The sequence below is a fragment of the Hippocampus comes genome, unplaced genomic scaffold (assembly GCF_001891065.2).
Source record: "Hippocampus comes isolate QL1 unplaced genomic scaffold, H_comes_QL1_v1.1 scaffold58, whole genome shotgun sequence".
NCBI classification, from domain to species: Eukaryota; Metazoa; Chordata; class Actinopteri; order Syngnathiformes; family Syngnathidae; genus Hippocampus; species Hippocampus comes.
In genome coordinates, this window is record NW_017805118.1 from 1,283,563 (window position 1) to 1,291,093 (window position 7,531).

Genomic DNA, 7,531 nt, shown 5'->3' on the forward strand with positions numbered 1-7,531 from the left:
CATTTGGCAAGCAATCGGAACCAAATTCACCGTGTTGGCCAAGAATGCAAAAACACAAAAGGAATTGACTCTCCCAGTTACGACTCGTCCAGAGGAACACAAACATAACAACAAAGACCAAGATATTTGAACCCTCCCCCGACAAAGGTACCCAGAGAGTTGTAATTTTTTGGTGGGATAACACTTGTAAAGTTGTGAGCCACTTCAGTCGAAGGTTTGTCATTCCTATTGTGCACCGCTAGACGGGGCCCTTACGTTTCATGAAGACCTTTTGTTGTTTTGATGTGTCACCACCTTCGACGACCAGCGCGAGCGTTCGCGGTCGAATTTTACAATGATTCTTCCTGCTGTTACTGACATTGGAAAGCGAAATCGGGTTTTTTGTTTCCCTTGCCAATGGCGCACCCTCGCTGGAGTTTGAGACCGAAATGTTTGTGAGACTGTCCGGCTGTGACGCAGGGGCTGGGAATTGACCGCATTCTGCTGCAGTTCATGCGGGTGTACTCGGAGCAAGGAGGCGACGACTTAACGCGACCACCTCCAAACAGCCCCCCCCCCCAGCAGCTCAACACCACAAAGACATTTTGAGCATATTCAGAAAAAATGCATGCGGTAATTTTACACAGCACATCTTGATATCGACAGCGCTTTCATAACAGCTGTCAGAAAGCGGTTGGCAGAATTTTGGCAAATGATCCTCTGCCGGATGGTCGGAACGTCGCCCCCCGCCCGCCGACACACAAGCCTCCGATTGACGCATTGTCGTAGTTGGGTAAACTTTGTTTTGGAAGTGGTCCGATCGTATTGATTGGTGTATATTCCGCAAGACAGTGAATACTTTGGGGGGTGGGGGGTATCGGGGCCCTCAGAAAGTCATCCGATGTTTCCTCCCCAATCTGAAACGAAGTTTGATTTTAGCGTGATCCTTTGGGTGTTGCAGGTACTTCAGCCCCTTTGGGACCAGCAGTGGTGACCACCCCGCAACCACACAGACGAGACTGACGTCTCGACTGTTCCAACGGTGTTGCCCTGATCAACAAAGCTCCTCGAGACAATGAATAAAGTTGGCTTACACGTTTGGAAGTGTGCGGATGGATGTTTTATTTGCACTTTATTCACGTTCGCCAATAATGCAAAATGACACTATCTCTTTGTGATACTCGTCTTCAATCTATAACGAAGTTGGCTTTGTAAATGTCAGGATGGCATGATGAAGGCAGGCAGTGGTTGGGAATACTGGCGGGGTCGATGGTTTTGGGTGAGGTTTGAGTGCCTCACGTCGCCCAAAGGCAAAGCGCGTCCCAAAGTGACCGCTCGACCAAAGACGTTAACCGGCTTTACTCGTGTGAACGGTCGCCTTTGAATACATAAAAAAAAAAAAAAACCCGAAATTTCCGTGCCAGACTGGCCTCGTGGTAAAACAAACCGCGTGGTAGTCAGGCGAACCGAGTTCGCGCCCGACTGTCGGCTTCATTTATAAAATTTAGCAAGAATCGAACCCGGATTTCCCGTCACGTCGTCCAGGGGGGAAGTTAGTACCAGAAGCGACCACTCCACGAGAGATGCCAAACTCCTCACCAATCATGCTTTTTTTTTTTAAAACCCATGTGGTTGTCGCCCTATAATTATGTATGAAATGGAGAACATTACGAGCCAGAATAGCCTGATGGTAAACGACGTCCTGTGGTAGCCAGGCGAACCGAGTTCGAGCCCCACCATCGGCACCATTTATGAATTTAGCAAGAATCGAACCCGTGTTATACATCATGTCGTTTTCCATTCGACCACAAATCCTCCAAGTCGGTTTATATACTTGCACTGTGATGACAAGAAAGATAGCTAGTAGTCACTGACATCGCTGTGGGAATGACAGTGCAGTGGTGTACGACATTTATTTTTACCTGGCGAACTCAAGTTCGAGCCCCGGTCGGGTGAGGGTTCAAATATCTTGGTCTTTGTTGTTATGTTTGTGTTACTCTGGACGAGTCGTAACTGGGAGAGTCAATTCCTTTTGTGTTTTTGCATTCTTGGCCAACACGGTGAATTTGGTTCCGATTGCTTGCCAAATGTCTTTGTGGCTTCCTGAACAACAGGGGGCGATATGGACCAAGGAGATATAATCTACAGCTTTTTTCCACACTTCCTGTTTTAAATGCTTTTATTTTTCTTTCCGGAAGTGACGTCATCGCCGGAAACCTATTTAAATCGGAAAAACAAGGCAATCATTCTGTCTCACCTTCGACAGCCTCCGCTCGTCCGCACGCTGCTCCTGCTCCGCACGCCTGTCAAGATCACGCAAATCTCCAACAAGGTGACTTTTACTCTTTAATAGTATCTTAAAACAACGCTTTCCCTCACTTTGAACGGAAAGAAGCACTTTAAACGTGCTCACACCCTGCAAAACACGCAAAGCAAAAATGTTTGCTCGAGCATTGCAATTAACGCCTCCTGCGACCTTACTTTGCAACAAACGCTTTTTTCCCCCCAACTTCCTAGGAAAGCTACGTTCGTCGAGCGGGTAAGTAGACAAAACTCATTTCTAAATTCACAATTAAACCGAACTAATACGCATGTGTGCATACTAATTGTGTCATTTCTGTTCACAGGTACAAATCTTAAAATGGCGTCTAAACTGTGTCACTTGCTGTGCGTTTCAATGTGGAATTTAAATTGTGAACCATTTCGAGCAAGCCCAACTAAATTGTCTTTTTTTTTCTGTCCACAGGCTTTGCTTCTTCTACAGAGTGGCCAAATTGACTGCAACAAGGTAAAATTGCAGCATTTGAATACATATCAGACTAAATCCCAAATGTGTCGATTCTCATTTCTGTCTGCGCAGGCTCACCTCGACAGAATGACCCTTAAAATGGCTGCCATCCTGTGGCGTTTTGGGCCCTGGCTTCACAAGACTCGAGCAGATCTTTTACATGTCTTCCAAATATCTGTGTGCTAAGACACGCTTGGAAGGTTGAATATTTAAAAGTCAAGAGCTAACGTCACCGTGTCTTTCAGGCCACCGTGCTGTCGAAGAAGCGTCCAGCTCTGCTCTCTTCACAAATAAAGCAAACATTTTCCCAAAGCCGCACATGTGAGAGTACTCGTAATTAAATCAGCAGGTGATTGACTAAAGATTGAGCAGAGGTGTCAAATCCAGAAATTTAGGAACGTTTGGCTTCAACCAAAGGAGCATTTACTCAACCAGCTTCCGGGAGCTCGTTGACCTGCTGGTTGAGTCGGCACACCTGTGGCTAAAATCAAACGTGGCGGGGCTCTTTTTTGGCCCTCGCACACTCATCCAAATGATCAGATGGCTGTCTGGCTTTCTCAGACCTTGGCGAATATCTGATCATTTCAATCTGGTGTGTTGTACCAAGGGTCAATGGGGGAGGGGAAACGGGCGGGAGAGTGACCTCTGGGAAGTGAATTGAAGGCGCATGCTCAACGTGCATGTTTTACTGCTCTCGTCCACCAGGTGGTGCTAAAGAACCAGATACACGTTGTGAACTCGAGTCGTCCCCTTCGACGTTTGGACCTGTTGCAAAATTTCAAAGTCCTTGAACTGTTGGTTGGAGGCGGGCCCTGAGGAAACATGGCGTCATGATCCACCTGATGTCGCACACGCTGTAAGCTGATGGAAGCTGCAACCAAAAAGCACCACATATTTTATTTTCAAGCACACTCACCTGCTTTTTCTTTGACTCTGCATGCAGTGCAGCTAGCTTCCAGTCAGTGCTGTCAGAGACCTCCACCTGCTGGGCAAAGAGACAAATGCCACAAGCTTGTAGCAAGTTGCTGCCTCCATTTTTTTTTAACGTTGCCGTTCAAAGGTATGAAAAAGGAGCTGGATGGGTCTCGTTTGTTGCATTGGCAGGTTTGACAGCCTTGGATTCGTCACTGGACCAGGAGCAGCTTGACCTGTTTGTGCTGATGACGCTCACCGTGTTGCAGCCAAAGATTCCAGTCTCCAGTGAATCAACACTTGAAAGCAAGTTGAAAAATGAAGAGCTCGTGCGGCAGCAGCGGAGAGTAAAATGGAACAACATTTTTGGTTAGTAATTGGTGTCTCCTCTCCTGTGCTTTCTCATCCAGATGAGCCAGTGGAGTGTGATGAGGCAAAACGTGACTGAGCCACCTGCTGGTAAGAAGTCACATTTCATTTCAACAATCATGTTTTCATCATCTCTGCAGAGTTGAACAGTCCTTGGGTCCACAACGCCGCATGAGGAAGTAACTTGCTCACCGCCAGAGTGCACAGATCTGCAGGCCACACTTTCACGTTTCATCTTACTGTTATTTGCAAGGTGCTGCAGCCTTAAAAGTAGATGTGTACACTCTTCCAATGCACCAGCATGGCTACTTTTTGACTTTTTTTTTGTCCCCCCCCCCCCTTCTAGAAGCGGCAGTGAACATGATCAGTTTCCTGCACAAAAGACCTAACAACATGTCTCCCTGGCTGGTAAGTTGCATGCCGAAAACATCTTTGTCTGCACAAGACATTGACTTGCGTGTAACTTATGGATGTCTTTCCTCTCAGGTCAACGCACCTGTCCGACGTTCTCATGAGCCGACTACTTCACCACCCAGCGACGTGCAGACTGCCATCCAACTTGCAACTTTTTCCTCTGCTTTGTGATTGTCTGTTCTGCAAAAGAAATAAAGCTTAATTACAAAGAACACTTAAACTCTCAACTTCATTCTTAAACACATCACAAAAATATAACTTAAAACAATTTAAAACCTTTAACCAAAAAAAAAAAAATTCCTATTTTTTTATCAAAAATTTTTTTTCCAAATATTTTTTTCTGGATTTTTTTTTTCTGGGATTTTCTTCCCCGGCAGAAAAATCGAGGAAAGTGGGTGTGGCGTAGCTGGAATGCAGGCTCATGATTCGCTGATGGCTGTGAGAGTGGGTGGGGCATGGCAATAACATGCTGCGATTGGCGGAAACGAGGGTGTGCGTATGCAAATTAGGTGCGCCCTGATTGGCCGGCTAGTTGGTGGGCGTGGTCATGCAGATTTGGAGCGATTTGATTGGTCGGGTTCTGGAAAGTGGGCGTGGTTATGCAAATCGGAGCGTTCTGATTGGCTATGCAAATTTATGCAAATGAGGGCCTCGCCGTGATTGGTGGACGTCAAATTGGGTGTGGTTTGGGCAGCCTTTGCAGAAAAATTTCTAAGTCCCACTTGAGTTTTGAGGTGAGAGTTGCACTTCGGGCACACCAGACAGTCTTTTCACTGTTCCCGTCGGTTTCACATGACCCAAAAGCTCAATTCTTGGAGTTTCGAGTCATGTGGAGACTAACGGGACAGCAGTGTTACACTTGTGGCCATACAAGTGACTGATGGTGCAACTCTCTCCTCAAAACTTAAGTCTTTGAGAAGTCTTCCGCTGCAGTGACCACTCAGCATGAAAGGCTTCGAGTGAGTTGAGGATGGACTTAGTCATGAAAGGCAAAGACTCGAATTCAAGTTCAACAATTTATTGGACAGAAAAGCTAACAGGACAATGTGAAAGCATTTTACCAGTCAATGTTTGCGTGGGCCAGTTGAAGTTGCACACACACAAACACTGACGACAGGCCAGAGATGGGAGCAGCTGAAGTCTTGCATGTGCTTGACCAGCTCATGTGTGATGTCACATCTCATGACACACCAAGGGGGACATGAGCACATCCGACTTCTCTCACTGAGACAAAAACTCAGTGCCGTGTACTCCACAACATGAGTAGTTGACAATGTTGTGCAGTACACGGAGCAGAAGTTTAAATTGAGTGAGAGACAGGCGGGCGCACTCACCTCCACCTTGTGGTACAATGTGACATCAGGCATCACCTCTTCAAGCACACAAGGCTCAATACTCACATGTGTCCAAATGCAGGTTGGCGTCCCTTCCGCATGTCCTCCGAGTCTGTCGGCTGCACCTTTGCCCCAGTCGCCTCTTCAATCTAGTCAGGCAGAAAAAACAAAAGTGGGAAGTCATACTCTTCTGTCTCCCCCCCCCAACAAAAAAAGTTCTTTTTTTTTTGGGTTGGTTTTTGTTCTGATTTGTGTTATTCTTCACAGAGTAAGTGGCAGACCTTCACATCAAACACGTCCATTTCCAAATCTGCCCGCTCGCGGCTTTCTCTCCACACCTGAAGTACATTGAGCAACCTCCTTTCAATCAGCTGCTCAACTGTTGAAAAAAACTCAGTGTCGTTCTACCGTCCACTCAAGTTCCCGTAAATTGGAGACAGCAACACTGCCTCGTCCTCACGGACGAAAACGGGATCTCAGAGTCATGAGAAATGCTCACGCCACATCCAGAAACACGTGAAAATCGTGAATGGATTTGGGGACCCGAAAACACGTGTGAAAATGACGAGTATATTTGTGGATATTCACAACACGTATTTTATGTAACTGAGTATTTATTTTATGAAAACCACAAATATATTCAGAAAAACAATTTCAAAAAAGTCACGGATGCATTTGTGGGAATAGTTTTGAGACATATCTACCCTCGTATGTGAACTGGCCACCTTTGTTGTGTTTTTACGATAACTTCCAGTGACTAAGTAACAATCAACGAATGAGGGGAGTGACGTGCCGTAATGATGCTCCGAAAATGTCTGCATCAATACATTTATATATAGTTCATTAAAATGTTAAAATTACTCACTGCGAGCCCGGCTTGTCATCCGCGGAAATACTTCCTCGTTGAACCGGATGTGGTACCGTTCTTGTTATGCCCTTGTTCTTCTTCTTTGTAGATTATATCTCCTTGGTCCATATCGCCCCCTGTTGTTCAGGAAGCCACAAAGCCATTTGGCAAGCAATCGGAACCAAATTCACCGTGTTGGCCAAGAATGCAAAAACACAAAAGGAATTGACTCTCCCAGTTACGACTCGTCCAGAGGAACACAAACATAACAACAAAGACCAAGATATTTGAACCCTCACCCGACCGGGGCTCGAACTTGAGTTCGCCAGGTAAAAATCAATGTCGTACACCACTGGACTGTCATTCCCACAGCGATGTCAGTGACTACTAGCTATCTTTCTTGTCATCACAGTGCAAGTATATAAACCGACTTGGAGGATTTGTGGTCGAATGGAAAACGACATGATGTATAACACGGGTTCGATTATTGCTAAATTTATAAATGGTGAGATGGTGGGGCTCGAACTCGGTTCGCCTGGCTACCACAGGACGTCCTTTAGCATTAGGCTATTCTGGCTCGAAACGCTCTCCATTTCATTCGTAATTATAGGTCCACAACCACATGGGTTTAAAAAAGCATGATTGGTGAGGAGTTTGGCATCTCTCGTGGAGTGGTCGCTTCTGGTACTAACTTCCCCCCTGGACGACGTGACGGGAAATCCGGGTTCGATTCTTGCTAAATTTTATAAATGAAGCCGACAGTCGGGCGCGAACTCGGTTCGCCTGACTACCACGCGGTTTGTTTTACCACGAGGCCAGTCTGGCACGGAATTTCCGTGGTCTTTTTTTTATTTATTCAAAGGCGACCGTTCACACGAGTAAAGCCGG

The 7,531-nt window shown here is 46.2% G+C and overlaps 3 long non-coding RNA genes across 4 annotated transcripts; 2 read left to right on the plus strand and 1 right to left on the minus strand.

Annotated features, from left to right (window-relative positions):
• The first annotated feature begins 359 nt into the window (after nt 1–359).
• LOC109513292 (uncharacterized) lies at nt 360–1,083 on the plus strand. Of its 2 annotated transcripts, none has more exons than XR_002167716.1 (2): nt 360–612; nt 941–1,083. It is a non-coding gene; the product is annotated as an uncharacterized LOC109513292 (long non-coding RNA). The 2 variants fall into 2 exon arrangements; XR_002167715.1 differs by lacking the exon at nt 360–612 and adding an exon at nt 619–772.
• A 2,753-nt stretch (nt 1,084–3,836) lies between these two features.
• On the plus strand, nt 3,837–4,607 carry LOC109513290 (uncharacterized). The gene is made up of 4 exons (XR_002167712.1): nt 3,837–4,048; nt 4,189–4,301; nt 4,395–4,456; nt 4,535–4,607. It is a non-coding gene; the product is annotated as an uncharacterized LOC109513290 (long non-coding RNA).
• Nucleotides 4,534–6,709, minus strand: LOC109513288 (uncharacterized). Its single transcript, XR_002167709.1, has 3 exons — nt 6,662–6,709; nt 5,863–5,945; nt 4,534–4,642 (listed from the first exon to the last, which is right to left on the minus strand). It is a non-coding gene; the product is annotated as an uncharacterized LOC109513288 (long non-coding RNA).
• Between the last annotated feature and the right edge of the window lie 822 nt (nt 6,710–7,531).